This window comes from Rhopalosiphum maidis, chromosome 3, assembly GCF_003676215.2.
Source record: "Rhopalosiphum maidis isolate BTI-1 chromosome 3, ASM367621v3, whole genome shotgun sequence".
In the NCBI taxonomy this organism is placed as follows: Eukaryota; Metazoa; Arthropoda; class Insecta; order Hemiptera; family Aphididae; genus Rhopalosiphum; species Rhopalosiphum maidis.
In genome coordinates this window covers 12,349,144-12,367,319 of record NC_040879.1, presented here as the reverse complement: position 1 = coordinate 12,367,319, position 18,176 = coordinate 12,349,144, and the positions used below count along the sequence as shown (strand labels likewise).

The window sequence follows — 18,176 nt, the reverse complement described above, 5'->3', positions numbered from 1 at the left end:
TTATAGACCGATTCCCAAATTGCTATCTATTCCACAAATGTTTGAAGCTCTTGTTACTAAAAAGCTATCTTTAATTATGCCCCCTCTTCATATAATCATATGTAAAAACTAACATGGTTTCAGACCAAAAATGACAATTTCGACTAATACTTTACTTTATCAGGTTAAGATTCTTTTGGGCTTTTGGTCCAAAATAAAAGTGCTCAATTGGATACTGTTTATAGTTTATACTGACTTTCAAAAAGCACAACATTCTTTTAGATAAATTATCTTATTTTTGTATCCATGGTCAAATATTTATAATTAGTTAAAATTTAAAATCTTACTTAACATAATATGTTTCTAATTCTATAAGTTGTAAGGTATTTTTCTTGAATAAGTGTTTAAAAAACATGTTTTAAACATTTATTCTTTATAAGATGGTTTATATTTTATTCATTTATGCAATAAATTAAGTTAATATGTCAATTTTGGTTGGAGATATTTAGTTATATACTGTAATATGCCTTGTTGTAGCAAACATTGTATAATTTGTTGAATCAAAAATATAATATATGTTAAGTTATAAGTAATATTTAAAAATTAAGAAAACTAAAAAAATTAGGTATTGTTAAATGTAATCTAGTTGCCAAAAATGCTTCCTACATTTTGTTTTTTTATCTCTAAAAAACAATGCATTAATTATAAATTACTGTTTTTTTTGTTATTATTTCTGGATGATAAATTGGTCTTTAACTTAGAGTTTTTACAGTTTTGAATTGGGATGTTGTTATAGAACATAATATTTTTTTAACTAAATTGAAATAAATAAGGGATGTGCATTTTTATTTTAGAAACTATGACTGAATTTAATTACCATATGTAAGTCAATCATTGATCGTGATTACATAATCTTAAAAAAAAACATATAGCTAACAGTAAATTAAATATTTATATTATATTATTATTTATGAATACAACTATCAATAATTCACAAATATACAAATACAAAAACAAGAGTAAGCTATAATACATTTATTTCACGTAACAACAATTTAAAATATAAAATTGTTGCTGCATATTAAAAACATTTTAAATTTTTAAGTGCTATTTTCCAATGTTTGTCAATTTTGATAATTTGCGTTTAAAATCATATTTTCTAGGTATAGTTTAATATGAAATTTTATGCTGAAAAAGAAGTAAACAGATAGTATAGTTACCTACCTGAATTTGTTTTTCAGCTAATTTTAATAGTATTGTTTTGAAGGTTCAAATTCAATTCAACGTCATCTATTTATTTATTTATTTATTATCAAATTAAATATTAAATTTAATATACCTAATAAGTAGCAAATAATAATTAATATAAATAACATTATTAATTATTATGTTATATTATAATTCATTTTAAATCAATTAATTCTGAGATTTAATAGATAAGTAAGTATTTGAATCATACAATTTAAAGAAAATATTTGTATTAAATTAAACATAGGATGATCATGAAAAAGGATGATTTATTTAGATATTACTGGAGGTGGAGGTAAACCTGTATAGCTATATTATGAAAGTGTAACACAATTAAATAAATTCGAATTATAATGAATAGTGAGAGTTAAAAGTATCAATTCATATTTGATTTAAAATATTTGTAATTACCAATGAGTAAATGAGTTAGACTAGAAACGTTTTATTAAATAAATTTAATAAAAGTGAAAAAAGATGAATGATAATAAAATATAATGCCATATTGGTATAGTTTTACTTTACTAAACACCATTTTTTTGGAATTTTATGCAGTTTTTACATAGAAACCAATAGTTCAATAAGAACTTGGTGATTCGACTTTAAAAGTTATAGCGATTCAAATTTTGTGGATTTCAAGCATCATCTTTAATCATGTCACTCCACAGTCCACACTCGATCGTTACTCGTTTCTAATTCTAATGTTTCTATACAATTTTCTTGTTATCGAGTTAGAGAGATTACATTATCAGTAGTACCCAGTAAGTTATTATATCAGCAGTTGTTGCGGAGGTGAATGTGAAATACTGTGATAAGCATTATCGTAATATTTTTCGTTACTGAACAATTATCGTTTGACAAGCACATTACAATATGTAACAAGTTGGGGTATAGTTCAAAAATCATTCAATACAGTTAAGATAGAAATTGTTTTAGCGTTCACGTACGTGGTTAAAGAACATTACAGATTTTTTGGTGGGTCACAAATCATGTAAGTAATTCCAAACTGTGTGTGTTGGTTTGACAGTATCTCCGTCTTAACTATTTGTGTCATTTTTAATAATCGATTCCGTGTTTTAAGGTATAAGATTAGCTTTACAGTCGACATGGGTGTCCAGAAAAAGTCGCGTTTGTGCATGAATACATGGAATTTATATGCTATAAATAATTGCAATGCAGCACGTATGTCACGTTTGTATGGAGGGTTCAATCACATATTTGTGAGTATGATATAGTAAATATTTTGTTATTCGAATGACAATTGTGGGTTGTACCGTTGATTTATAATATATACAAATAAAATAGGATAAGAAAACCTTATGTTTACTCATCTTGAATGCAATCGAACTCCTCGACGTCCAACGGCTGAATGCAATTAGCTACTATTGATGATAGAATGGCTTATCTGTATATTATTAAATCAATTGTTATACTGACCCACTATTCCTAGTAAATAGTAATATTTTGTCCTTTGTAAGAAGTCTTTCATAATATTTTCTCATAACAGGGAGACAAAGAAAAAAAAACTCAACATGTGTGACCACACCATACATAAGGTATGTTTTCCATACCTTATGTAGACACCGGTAGACACATTGTTGGTTATGAGTTCAATTCAAAGGTATAAAATCTGGATTATTGTTAATGACAAGAATTTTAGTACCTACGTGTATTTAACAAGGTCTGATACACGATTCTGAACGTAAGTGTAATATTATTAAAGTGATATATTGTAACATAATATTTATATTAATAGATTAAATTTACTCCAATATTATAGCTAACAACGTAAAAAGTGTTTTACAAAACGTACATTTTCTACATTGTAAGTTAGTAAGAAGGAACAACATATTTGGTATGACGTCTTCTTAGGGGTGATGTTCGGTGTTAGAAAGAAAACTATGGACAGTTCTAGGGTAATTAATTTAGTAAAATAATATACTTTGCAATACAGGCTACCATCTCACAATATTTAAATCTCTTAAAAGAATATGTAAAAAATATAAAAATTATACAAAAGCTATTTTACAATATTAATTTTACTTTCTTATATCTCTTTGATTGATTAGTATATACTCTTTAATGGTGATCAAATGAATTTACTTTTACCACAAACTGAAAAAGCTATAGTTGAAGCTGCTTTGTTAACGAGTGTTACTAAAAAATGTATTTATTATGTGTAGTCTTCGTCTTACACACATACAACATGGCAAATTTTCGTTCACTGATTTCAATATTGTGCTATTATTTTGATAATTGAAAGAACTGACCTATTATAAAATGTAAAGGTAAGATTATTATCCAGGGACCCATGTAGCTTTTTATTGATATTGTTATTTTTAAGTAAGTTATGATATTTTTGAAACTGAATATTATAAAATTATCATAACTTAATTAAAAATAATAATATCAATAAAAGGCTAAATGAGACCCTGGATAATAATCCCACCTTTAAATTTTATAATAGGTTAATACACTCCAATATCAAAAATAACAGCTCAATATTGAAACTGGTAAACAAAAATTTGTTATGTTGTATGTGTGTAAGACGGAGACAACACAAGCAGGTATTAAGTCCTCTTAATTTTTTTTATGTAATTATGTCTTTATTAATTTATATATATTTTTTTTTTTGCCGTAGAATGAATTCCAGTCTAGTCATACCAAGAATTGAGGGCCTTATCATTGCCACCCAAGACTATCACATGAACATTTTTATTAACACATAAAAATTAATTTCAAAGAGATTCTAGTGTAATTTGATTTGTTAATTTATATCTGGTGACCAATATTGATTAAGATTACTGCATTCTGCTTTTCCAAAGGTTTATTACATATTTTATTCATTCAATATTAAAATAACAATTATTTATAAACTGTGTATTTTATAGCCTCAACTATTTTGGTCTGGAAAACATATGAATTATAACTATGAGATCAAGTAAAATTTCCAATGATGCAAATTTGTGGCGTAAATGAAAATTGTATATATAGTATATACTCATTATGAAATTGCTCTATGGATTCACATAAGTCAAACAAATTTAATTGAAAATGTGTAAATTTGCTATTTTTTTTATTTATAAATGTTTACTTAAGACATTTTAAGTTGTTGGCTATGGACAAGTAATGATTAAGTTTAGATGGTCAATCAAATATATTTTATGTCGTGTTGGCCAACTTTAGGTTCTAATGTTGCAAAGTAATGTAGTGAAAACACATTTTATATCCTACTTTTTAACATTATGATAATTTTAAATAAGTATTAGTAATAATACACCTAACTATAATTCACTCCAATCTAGATATAAATTAGTTTCAAATAGAATAGGAATTATATAGGTAATTCTTTGTTATACTGTTAGTCATTTTATTATTTTTCTAAATAATTATTTAATTAATAAACATATTATATCTATTTTGTAAAACAATAATGCACTATGTAAAAATAATTTCTATTTAAGAAATGTATAAGAATTGACTGTATCCACTTGATTGCAATATAAACAAAACATAAAAAATGAATATTTTAAAACAATTACATTCAATATTTTGTTAGTAAAGCTTGTTAATTAAAGGTTCATTTAACAAATAGTATGTAGATCATGGCATTATAAATCATCACACTGTAATGAGTTAAAAATATAGTACAGTAAAACCTCGATAAGACGGAATTACTTCAAACTATGCAATTTTTGTGTTAACAGGGTTTCCGTTTTGACGGGGTTCAAAAAAAATGAAATTTGAAAAAAAGCACCAAAGAAATTTTCCGTATTACCAGGGTTTCCGTTTTACCGAAGTTTCGTCTTATTGAAGTTTTACTATATAATGTTCTAATTTAATATTAGTATATAAAAATTAATATATAGTATTTAGATTGATATTCTTACTTCTTATCTCATTACTGTATATACAAGTTATTAACGTGTAAACTTAATTCGGGGTGTGAATACAAGAGTTTTCCTTTCATGTAAAAAATGTGTATTTATGACTAAACGTAGAGTATATGTTAAATGTAGATATATTACCTTAACTCTTGCAAATCTTGTTGTTTAAACTGATCCTCTTGAGTTTTGAATGTATTAGGAATTGACGAAATACAAAAATGAATTATGAACAATATTTTAATTTAACAAACTAAATATGATAGATGGACAGTGCAGGATATTGACTGGGTATGCGACTGAGACGTTAGGCCCCTGAATGGCGGAGCGACTGAGCGACTTACTTAGTATGTTTTGTGCTTTTATAAAAAAAAGTTGTGGGATGCTGCCTATGCTATTAATCAGGACATAGATTGCATCATCTTACAAAATATTTATATATGTAACATTTAATGATATATTATTTTTTAAATTTATCTACTTTATACTAAATGTTAAATTAAATTATATATAATTTGTACACTTAAATTGCTAAATGTTAAAATAAATTTAATTTTAATAAAAACATACATTTATATGCCTTAACCCATGAAATATGTAAAATAAGATTTGGTATTTGAACTATAAATAAGTCAAAACAAATTTTGGCCGAATCCATTTTATTATACGGTGTAGCAAAATAAACATGCAAATGTATTAAAATCACAGCCTTGTTTATTACACATTATAAATATAATTGATTATTAGTATTTCAGAGATTGATGTGTTCATTATAATATCACTGTACGTGATATTTCTTATATAATTTAAATTTGAAGATCACAACTTTTTATCACAAACATTTATAATGAATTATAAAATTTTGTTTATATAATTTTCCAACTTTAACTAATTTTTTTTATTCTGTTCAATACTTTTTTAATAGCGATTATTTGAATCCACTTAGTAAATTCATAGTTATTTACAATAGAATCACATTTAAAAGATTTCCAACTTTCCTTTTTATAACTTTTTCATGGTAACACTCTTATATTTCATATTAATAATCTACTACTAATTTTGGTTTTTATTATAATCAGTACTTTTAGTACAAATTATTATATCATCAAACCTTAATGTAATAATTATTCTTATTAATCAAGTATTTTTTTAAGTTTATTTTAATAGTCATATAGTCCACTATTAAATAAATTATATAATTTTCAAAACAATATTAAGTTTTTAAGTGATTTTGTCCTGGTTGATTTCATTCAAATCAAATAATTTTTGATGCATTTTTTAATTTTTAGAAGAATATACTACATGATTTAATATTTCATAAAATATAGAATATAATATAACTTTGATACATACTTATTATTTATATTGTAAAAATTATATAAAATAAACAACATAAAAGAATGTGAAAGTCTTGAGTTGTTACATATTACATTATTATTACAAGAGTATGTAATCTTAATAATAATAGAAAGAGATGCATTTTACAATACTATACAATTTATTATACTTTATACTACATACCTAGTAACAATAATGACATACTAACATGAAAAGGACACAAATCCTGATGTTATTTCCATCTTACAAACTTATAGCAAATATTATGTTCACAATAATTCATTTTATTGTTATATTTAAAATTAGAATAAATTAATTTTTTTTTAAACTTAAAGCTAATATTGTATTTATGGCATCTTAGACTTAGAGGCTTTTATTAATATTTGAATTTTGATGCAAGTTATGATCATTTTAAAATTGAATGTTAAATTTGATTCATTATTAGTTTCTAAGACAGAAACAACACATGCTGGTGTGACCTCCTCTTAATTAGGTAACCTAGCTGTCTACAATTTTGATTTACACAATTTATGTATAGCACAATAAAATATTCAATCCTACAAATAAATTGATCAATGCAACTCACCATTTTAAATGTTTACTTAAATTACTTTGATTCATGGAGTTAAAAAAAGATGTACTATAATAGTTAATTAAAAACTGATAATAAAATCAGATTGTTCTTATAGTTTTTATTATCAGGTTTAATTAACTATTATAGTACATATTTTTTTAATTTCATGAATCAAAGTAATTTAAGTAAACATTTAAAATGGTGAGTTGCATTGACCAACTTATTTTATTTTTGGATAGTGGTTAGTAAAAAATACCACTTTAAGTGCTTATTTATTTATTTATCAACGGATCAAACGATCCAATTACAATAATTTAAATTAATATAGTTCATAATTGAACGTTAATATACAAATAACATAGTAATAATAACAATACAATAATAAAACAATCAACATATTTAAATATTAAAAATGTTTTTTACATAATTATTAAATGATTCAATGGAATTAAAATTAATTAAATTGATTTTTAAATCATTAGCTATTAACATTATCCTATTCATAGGAGAAGCAGAAGCATAATTTGTTTTATGTGTAAAAATATAAAACATAGTGAATGATCTAGTTCTACACTAAGGGACATAAAAATTGAGTAAACCTAAAACTTCAGGGCAATTGATGTAATCATTGATTAGCTTAAATAAAAATTTCATATCATATATTTTTCTCCGTTCAGATAAACTACCAATATCAAAATAATGTATAAGTGGTTCATAAGGAGAATGACGCAAACGAGTTAAATTACATTTGAAGGCCATGAATCGAAGGAATCGGTTTTGAATATTATCTAAACATTGGAATTGATAATTTAAGTTAAGCGACCAAACAACAGTGCTGTATTCCAATTTTGATCGGACTAAAGTAATGTATAATGTTTTAAAAACAGCAGGATTAGTAAAATCCTTATAATTTCTTGTAATAAAGCCTAAAATCATCAAGGATCTCCATATATAGTAAGTGCTTATTAAATGTGAGAGCAGAATCAAATATCACACCTAAATCACTAATATCATGAACACGTAACAAAGGAGACTGACTAATATTATAAATTGTCTTATTAAACATACTAACATTTTGTGTTATAGATAATTGTATTTGCCCAACTATTTACTTTTTTTTTTATCATAGCATACAATACTGATTCTTATGTTTATCATCATCATTGTATAAATTAAAAATGCAATTTTTGTATTAAACATTGTTGGGATCACAGAACACATAACAAGTATGGTAGAAATAACTTTAACCTTTATATTTTTAAAACTCTTTCCTGAGTCTTTTTTGGAACACATTTAATTTCAAATAAATCTATAGACAACTCAAACAGGCACCTATTACATCAAATGAATTAAACATTTTTTTTTTTTTTAACTAATATATTTAATATCTTTAAGAAAGCTTCCTAGCTATAACGACTATTGGTCGAATGCCACCGATTTCCATGATGATTTTATTTCTAAAATAATGCTAGTGAATAGATTTGAATGGATTCTTTCACATTTACATTTCAATGATAACTCTCAAACCAAAAAGAGGAGAAACAGACTATGTTAAATTGTATAAAATTAGGCCACTTTTAAATAGTTTAAGTAAAACTATCATATCGACCACATTAGAAATTAGCTTTAGATGAAAATATAGTTAAGGGTTAAGTAAAAGGGAACCCAAAGGGGGCTTTAATGGTGGTTAAAAAGCATCCCTTTCAACAAATTATTCATAAGGTATGCCAGAACACTTAAATTATATTCAAATATTTGTGACTATGACTCAGATTTTCGTTAAGATTAAATCTTATTACTTTTAAAAGTAATATTAAATTCATTAAAAAATTTATGAAAAATAATTTGTGTTATTTAATGTTAAAGTAAACATTTATTAAAGAAAATACAATGTATGTTCTTATTTAAATATTTATGATTGTTTTTTTTTTTTTTTTTTTAATAGCTCTTTATTAATAATGTTAAGTGTAAATGTATCATTTTTTAAGCTCGCTCACTTCCCTATGTGTAGAATTTTAAATTTTTCTCTTAAATTTTTTGTCTGATTTATTTCTTTAGTTTTCTTAAAAAAGACAACCAATATTTATAACTTTATATATTTTTTTATTTTTATTTTTAATCTGGAAAATTATACAATCTGTACAAAAAAAAAAAGTACAATAAGCATAAGTGATGGTTATATTTAATTTAGTTTATAAGCTTGAATATCTTGAGGGAAGAACCAACCAGCGAAGGCACTTCGGCAACTTTGGCAACAACTTTATATTAAGAGAAAAAATATTCTCTTTCAAAATATTATTTGTAAAAAACATTCATTATTCTTAAAAATTAGTAATTAATTATTAATCATTATTCAGTGTTCTGTTCAATGATTCAATGATGAACACAGCCACCCAGGCCACTGTTACAAAATCAAAAATCTTAAGCTTTGATTAATAATCATGAATCTTAAGACCGGTGTACTAATAACTACTAGCTAGTAGTAGCTTGTATACTAGTATACAAATTACTAAATCTATCTCCAACGAGAAATACTAACAAATAAATATTAATAGAATCAGTGGCGTTTCCAGGGGGGGGGGGGTAAATAATTTAACAGAATACTGAATAATGATTAATAACTAATTAAAATGTTTTCTATGAGTTATGACAGCTGGTAATTATTAATATTGCTTGTATAACTTTTTGTAAACGGAATGCGTAGACGAGCAGTATACTGTATCCTGATTACCAACTGTAATATTAGTTTCTAATTACAAATTTATATTTAATATTTTTAATTTACAATTGTTTCTGCGCTCTTCAAAAAGTAATTAATAACTTGATTAAATTATTTAAATGTTTGTACATCCTACCTTTATATTTATCTATTTATATAATTTATTTTGTTAAATTAATAGACAGATTGTGTGTTGAGTTGCCTATCGATCAAAACACAGGTGCTCGCCATACAGTTTCTAATAATTACAAATTTATATTTATAATTTATAATTGTTTGTATGCTCTGTCAGCGTAGTATTTGTTATCTTTCTCTAACCCACGCACATTATACCAAATTTTACGTTCTCAATAACACTGTAACCATATTAATTTCTTAAACTAGTGTGAAATGACCTTTTATAAAATTTAAAGTTAATAACATTATCAAAGGCATTTCATAAGCGTTTCATTATATTTTAATTTTAAAGCGAGTTATGAGTTTCTTAAGATTTATAAATAATTTACAATTTTAAAATACTCATAACTTGCTTCAAAATTGAAAATATAACAAAACGCTTATGCGATGCCCTAGATAATGTTTTTAACTTAAAAATTTATATGAGGTTATTTCATTCTAATTTGAGAAATTAATATGTCTATAGTCATTATTGTGAACTTAAAATGTGCCATGTTGTGCGTCGGTTAGAGAGAGATAACAGATATCATGATGAAATCCTCTTAAATAAGTAAATAATAACTTGATTAAATTATTTAAATGTTGGTACCTTTATATTTTATCCATTTATGTACTTTATTTTGTTGAATTAATAAACAGATTGTGTGTTGAGTTGCCTATCGACCAAAACGTGCTTGCATCCAGCCATACAGGCGTTGCTTAAATCCGCCCGGTGGTGCGTGTATAACATTAAAAAAAAAAATGTAGATTTTCCGTTGGACGTAATTGCAGGTACGCGGTAATGAACACAGGCTGTAACTAACATAATTTTACAACTTTTGAAATTAAAACACAAGCAGTAACGTAGTTGCACGATATTCCTTGAAATGCGTGGCAGGTTTTTTACGTTATATTTATTAAAATAAATTACCATTGATGATGATGACATTGTTCGTGTGATATATTTATGTATAGCGATATTACTGATATTAGAAGTATAGAATATAAATTAATATTTTTCCAATTACGCCACAATAATTTTGATAATAATATTCAACTAACGAATTCGAAGATTTTCTGCGGTTTTTCTCATACGCTCCGATAATCTGGCGTCCACGGTACCTAATATTATTATTAATTATCATTTACCGTCGTGGTTGTACTATGTTGTATGTACTATAACATTTATCGTTACAAAACTTTCAAATGAAAGTAAATAATAATAATAATAATAAAATTGGTATATCGTTTAAAATTAATAGCATTATTAGTTATTCAGCATAGTTCATAATTATTGCTCTCGAATAAACACAAAAAATAAGGCTATCTCCTAAAAATCATTAAGTACCGCATATTTTATTTGTCTAGACGACATAGTACATTTTATGGTTGTAAAAATCCAATTTCATTATAAAATATTGCTGAAAATAACTCATTTCTTGTTTATTTAAAATATCTATTTACATATTATTTTTTTCGAATTTGAGAAAATGGCCCATAATTATAGTAGGATAACCTAATGGCTATTAAGTGTCAATAAACAATTCACATGGCGTATTCATTAAAGCACATACACAATTAATAGCGCATTATTATATATAACATATAACCTTTTAAAAACTCTATAATTTATTTTTCAAATATATTTAAACATAATAATAATATATATAAATGTACACGAATTGTCGAATGTATACTGATACACCGTTCACTCCTGCAGTCCTAACCGTGAAGTATTAAATTCTTATACCAAAATCGCTGTATTAAACCTAAATCAACGGCAACAAAACGTGACTACGACCCATGTATTGTAGACGGCTATTCAGGGTGTTGGTAAACACACGCACAATATATTCGCATTTAAGATGCGTTCACATCAGTGATGGCGTAAATACAGGGGTGTACGATGGCGCACTTACATCCCCTGGCAATACATAGCAGGTGCACTTGCATCCCCTCGCAATATATAGCAGGTGCAAAGATATGCGTTTGCACCTGCTGAAATAAACTGAACTCGAAATTCGACAAAAATATAATTCTAAATTATTGTCTGATAAAAAAGAACTGAACAAATTATAAGAATATAAAATACATCACGTTATGTAATAATTATGTTATTATTAATCAATTATAGTCGTAACTAATACTATAGATAATCGTAGGGTTAAATAAATGTTCGTGTTGCCAACATTTTTTTTCAACAATTTCTATGAATACTGCGTCGTGAGAAATAAGCTTTTCGTATTTACGGCGTTTAAAAGCATATCTGCGGATAACAATGGGCCAAGAACGTCTCAGTATTTTATCTTTGTAACAAAATAAGAAAAATCAACTCATTTATGTAGAACAAGTTATTGCAGACAAGTTTAATAGCAATGTGTCAGTTTCTGGACGCTGTTTAGCTTTAACATGATTAATAATTTTTTTAAATAAGTATAACTATGTAAAAGCTAAGAATAATGAATAATGAAGATTTTATTACTCATCTAATATATTAATTATTGTTATTAGTTATGTTATGTTAATGCTTTACACCCAGAGGGACTAAATCATACTCTTCACCAAACTTTATTACAAAAAATATTATATATATTATATGTTCTTAGAGGAAAGGGGGCTGGAGCCACGCCTGTTTGCACCTGCTAAAATTTAATGGAATTACCCCAATGGTTCACGATGCCTATAGTCTTTTGCTGGTAATAAAATTAATTTTGTTCGTACCAGGAAAAACTATACGAATCACGATTTGATGATTATAAATTTAATTTATTAACAAAGCAATATTATTTATTATACGATATGTGCAAATAAGTTCCTACCACGCAAGAATACTTATATCCCATAGGTACACCTTTATATTATATGCACACGAAAAAAACTAAATTAAACTGATTATTTTTTTGGGAATCTATGAAATATTCAAATATATTTCACCCAGATGGAGAGGTTTTGAGGAAGTCTCAACTTACCCCTTCCTAAACACCAAATATTCATGACTATCTTTAATGCCAATACACAATGTGAAGAACGGTTATCTGTAAATTGTGTCCAGAATATTTTTTTTTTATTATAGGTAAGTAAATGTTGTGCATAAAATGTAATAAACTAATTTAAGGCAAACAGTATTAAGTTATTTTAATATAAACTAATGTGATGTTATGTTACAAAAAAAGTTTATACCAAAACGGGTAAAAATTTAAAAAACATAATTTTACAATTTTAAAAAGTTTGAAGGACAAATAGTAAACGTATATACACCTTTTAGGTCTATATTTTTCGATTTGACGATATGCGTCGTAACTCCTTTTGAAATAATGTTGAATCCCGAATTAAAAAAAATATATATGTATAGCCATAGAAATCGACTACAGCGAAATGTCATTAATCATTGCGGGGGTGTAACCAATGTGTAGGTACGTGTTCGGCGGATGCTCTGCAGAGTTATAAAATCCATTGTAATAAGTATAGGGACCACTTTATTTTTGTGTGAATCGCGTTCAGAGATGGGTCGAATAATATCCACTGTTGTGAATTCGTTACACGTTTTTTCTGACATTTTTCTTGAAGGCCATATACTGTACCTTTAATGAAATAATGCCAAGACACGTAGTGTAGTGTGTTTTCGAGGATAAACGCTTATTATATAATTTATAATATCATCCCAAAAAGCATTTTCGAAAATAAAAATCATTTATTGTATAAAACCAATAATTCAATCACCCTGGATGGGATATTCATAAATGTATACGAATAATATCCATATACGAACGATTTGTACGATTCGTTTGTATACAAACGAAAAATAGTGTTCAAAAATTATTTATATTCGTATAGAAATCTGCGTTCCCTATATGGAAAAAAATTGAGAATGTGTGAAAATGAACATTTCTGTATACCTATAGACTTTTTTCATACGAGTTTCTGAACAGCTGCTCTCAGTTCACAGTTTAAAAAGATCGAAATCTTGCTTTGTGTATAGGTAGTAGGTAAATGTATACGGAATGTTATACCGAATAAATGACGGTGAATATTACTATAACAATAACACATTATTAATATTTCCATAAAAAAAAACAATATATTTGCAAAATATATGGGTAAAAATATTCATTTCAGAACGCGGACACTATTTGTACTATTATATACATAAAGTATAGATTGTAAACATAAGTTACATCTCTAAGTATATACAGTATGATATTAATTATTAAAATTTATAAATTAAATAAAAAGTCAATGTTACAAACGTTAAAAATTATAGTATATTAACAAGTCAAAATAATCAGTTTTTTAATTTATTACTACTATATTATCAAAAGTTATGTTAAAAAGTAAATTAAAAATGTGTACAATATAAATATAAATAAATAATAATATTTTAAAAAAACCGTTAAAAAGTACATGTTATGTATAATATAGCCAATTTAAGGAAATTGTTATTTTCTCTTTTCGACGCTAGTTACATACGGCGTTTGTCGTCAGCGCGTCATTAGTACTTCAGGTAAGAAATTTGGTTGGTCGTTTGTACATCGTGCGTTTTAACAATACTGAAGTATTACCTACCTACTAGTGACATAACCGGATAATATACCGATGACATTATATAAGTGACAATAATATTATAATCGATAACTTATGATTAAGCACAGTTGTAGATTTATACAAAATTTTCAAACATATTTAGATAATGATTATATTTTTATAATTTTGTATTTTTTTTATAAATGTAAATAATGAGCATTAAGCATCGACACGCAATTTCTATAGACTCTAGTCACGATTAGATGATTAAATAATAGGGTAGTACACGTTCAAGAATATTGATAAGTGTAATAGTTTATTAATGTCACAAGCATTGGATTATTTGGATTTGTGTACATGTCTTGTATATGAGCTGTGTATATGTTATGTAACTAGAAAATAGTTTTCATTTCAGAGTTTATATGCCAAAATGTATTCGAATTCAACACGACTGTTTAATAAGATTTACCGTAAAAATATAGAGTAGATGTTTATTTATACAGTAAATGTTGTAATAAAATGATTGAATACAATGGTATTAAAAATATAATTATCTATATTATATTAAATATTTTATTATTTTTTGTCCAAATTATAGTTCATTGACGCGCGTGTTGTGTAGAATAGACGTTCGCTTTATTATTTTATGTGGCTGATAATAATATATTAGTACAGACCGTACTTGTTAAAACTGCGCAAAAACGATCGCATCAAGCACTTGCAGAGATTCACGAATCACAATGCGACGGACGGATATGACTTATGGACACAACATAAACATTTTATATAATATATGGGCACCCACTGGCGTCGAAAATATTAACGATAAAAGGTATATTGGCGCCGAAAAGATTTTGTTTAAAACTTGTATAGGTATAATTGCAGTACCTGTCTACAACAAAACATCTACCTTCGGCGTGGTGAGACGCCGCCGGTCTGGTGCCACACAGGTATTCGACCATCCGTACGCCATTTGTATTTATTTACACCTGCACGGATGTTTCAATGAAACATCAACACAATGCACGAAATATTACGGGTATTTCGGTATTTCTTAATATTTTTATTTTAAGTTAGAGATTTATATACGAACTGGGTTATTGACTTATTGTGTAATTTATATTATAAAATCGATTTCTAAGCAATTTCGATTAGTTTTTTATTTACTAAAGTCTATTGTGGCCTAGCGGATTTTTATAGTTGTAATTAAATTCATTTTTAGGGGAACTAAAACTGAAGATTTAAACTAAGTCTGCGAATTATTTTAAATATTATATTCAACGTATAAATATATAATTAAATTTTAAAATTCATACCTATGTTTTGATATTGTCATTGTTGTACCTTCATTTATGCTCTGTTCGTTTTACTAATGCTTACAGTATCATGTATATCAAAGTTCGCATTCGAAATAATTATTTTGGGATTAAGAGTTCCCGTTGGCATTTTTTGATATTTTAATTTTGAAGAAAGTTATCAGTAGGTACTACGAAATATAAGCGATTAGGATTTAGGAATTTTAGGATTAACATTTTCAAATGTTCCTAACCAAAACATATTACAAAACAATAAACTAAACAGACTAAAATACTGACATTAATAATAATTTTAATAATATTAAATTTAAAATTTAAATTAAAACCGGAAAGTTACAGTCTCCAGAAATTTTTCTGCTGAATTTAAATATGTTTTCAGAATTAAGAACGGAAAATGTTAACTAACTTTAATTTTGTCAAATCAATAAGTACCTAAGTTGTTGTAAAATTCGTATAATGAATTTTTATTGTTATCGAGTTATTGACGTGTGCATGCGCGTACGGGAGTGGCAACCGTCGGTGACTCCAGCCGGTACCCACATTGCATTTCACTTACACTAATAATCATTTACATCTAACACATAGATCTGGGGCGGCTAAGACGATATTATGAGTTTCCTAAATATTGTCCCTTAAATAATAACCGTAGCGAGGCCCCTTAAGAGGACGCCATACTCGCATGTGTTGTCTCTGTCTTACTAACGTACATCATAACTAATTTTCGTTTAGCAGAATACATTTTGTGACGTTAGCTTTAATATGAGAGTAAATTTACCTATTATCAAATTTAAAGGTAAAAATATTATCTAAACAATGACATATGCTTTTAATGATATTATCATTTTAAAGTAAGTTATGAACATTTTAAAGTTGTTATATTTTACATATAGCTGTAACTCACTTCAAAATAATGATATCATTAAAAGCATATGTCATTGTTTAGATAATATTCTTACCTTCAAATTTGATAATAGGTAAATTTACTCTAATACTAAAGCTAACATCACAAAATGTATTCTGCTGAACGAAAATTTGTTATGATGTACGTTAGTAAGACAGAGACAACACATACGGGTATGGCGTTCTCTTAAAAAAATAATTTATTATAGGTACTAATGTGTTTTATTTCCAAAAATGATCAGTGTGGTAATGTGGTTATATCATAGACATAATATAAAATAATAATAATATAAATAATATTATATTATAATATATATAATTATGTCTATGGGTTATATATATATATATTATACATTTTTTTTTATTCTCTACCATGATATTACCAACTGATATAATATATCTGTGGGTATAATATTCTGGTATAGATTCCCATCAAAAGGAAAAAAATTGTCTAAAAATAGCAACCATAGAATATTATTTGTTTATCATTAAAAGTTATGTCATTGTTTAGATAATATCCTTACCTTTAAATTTGATAATAGGTAAATTTACTCTAATACTAAAGCTAACGTCACAAAATGTATTCTGCTAAACGAAAATTAGTTATGATGTACGTTAGTAAGACAGAGACAACACATGCGGGTATGGCGTCCTTAATAAATGAATGAGCGTTTGTTGTAGCTGTTGCAGGTAGTCAAGTCGTTTCTGAATTATATTTTTTTACGTCAATTTACGTATAAAATATCTTTTCATAGTTTTTTTTTTTTTTTTTTTTAGCATATTACACGAAATCATTTTATATACTATTTAAATATATTTAAAATAAACAATTATATAATTGTTAATAATACTATATTATTATAAAATAATTTAGCAACCTAGTTTTTTCACTGATAGAGTTAACATGAACTTCATTTTATATGTTTTTTCCTTGTAATGTACAGTGTACACCAGGCGTGCTGAACCTTTTTTGGTTTGCTTCTCATATTTCAAATTTCTATTTCTATTCTGTGGAACGTATGTACTTCACGGTTTTATTTTGTTAATTTTGATAATATAAACAATAGATATAATATTATCTTTGTTCAAAGAAAATTAATAAATTGTAAGATATTTTGTAATTTTAAAAGCTTATTGATACGGACCGCGGGCTGTGGGTTGAGCACGTCTGGTCTACACTAAAAAAAGATACTTGTGGTTGAGTTTACATATTACATGTGTCTATTTAATCTTAAAGTATACAATAATAAATTAAAATGGGTATAGTTTCTGATTTTATAATTAATACTAGTATAATATCATTATATTCATTGTGTTATAAATTATTTGTCAAGCACTGTGTCTCTACGGATGACTCACTACTCAGCGTGTATTTAGTTAATTCATCTTCGTCGTCATTAACAATATAATAACGATTTACGATAATACTAACCTATTGGAGCAGTAAAATTTCTTCGATTTTAATATATTTTCTGGTTAGGTTAGCTGTAATAAAATTGTTGTAAAGAAATTAAAAAATACTTTTATTGAAAATATTTAGAACA

At 26.1% G+C, this 18,176-nt stretch overlaps 1 pseudogene; it reads right to left on the bottom strand.

The window, feature by feature from the left end:
• Positions 1-4,089: 4,089 nt before the first annotated feature.
• LOC113559744 lies at positions 4,090-15,378 on the bottom strand (annotated as a pseudogene).
• Positions 15,379-18,176: the final 2,798 nt, after the last annotated feature.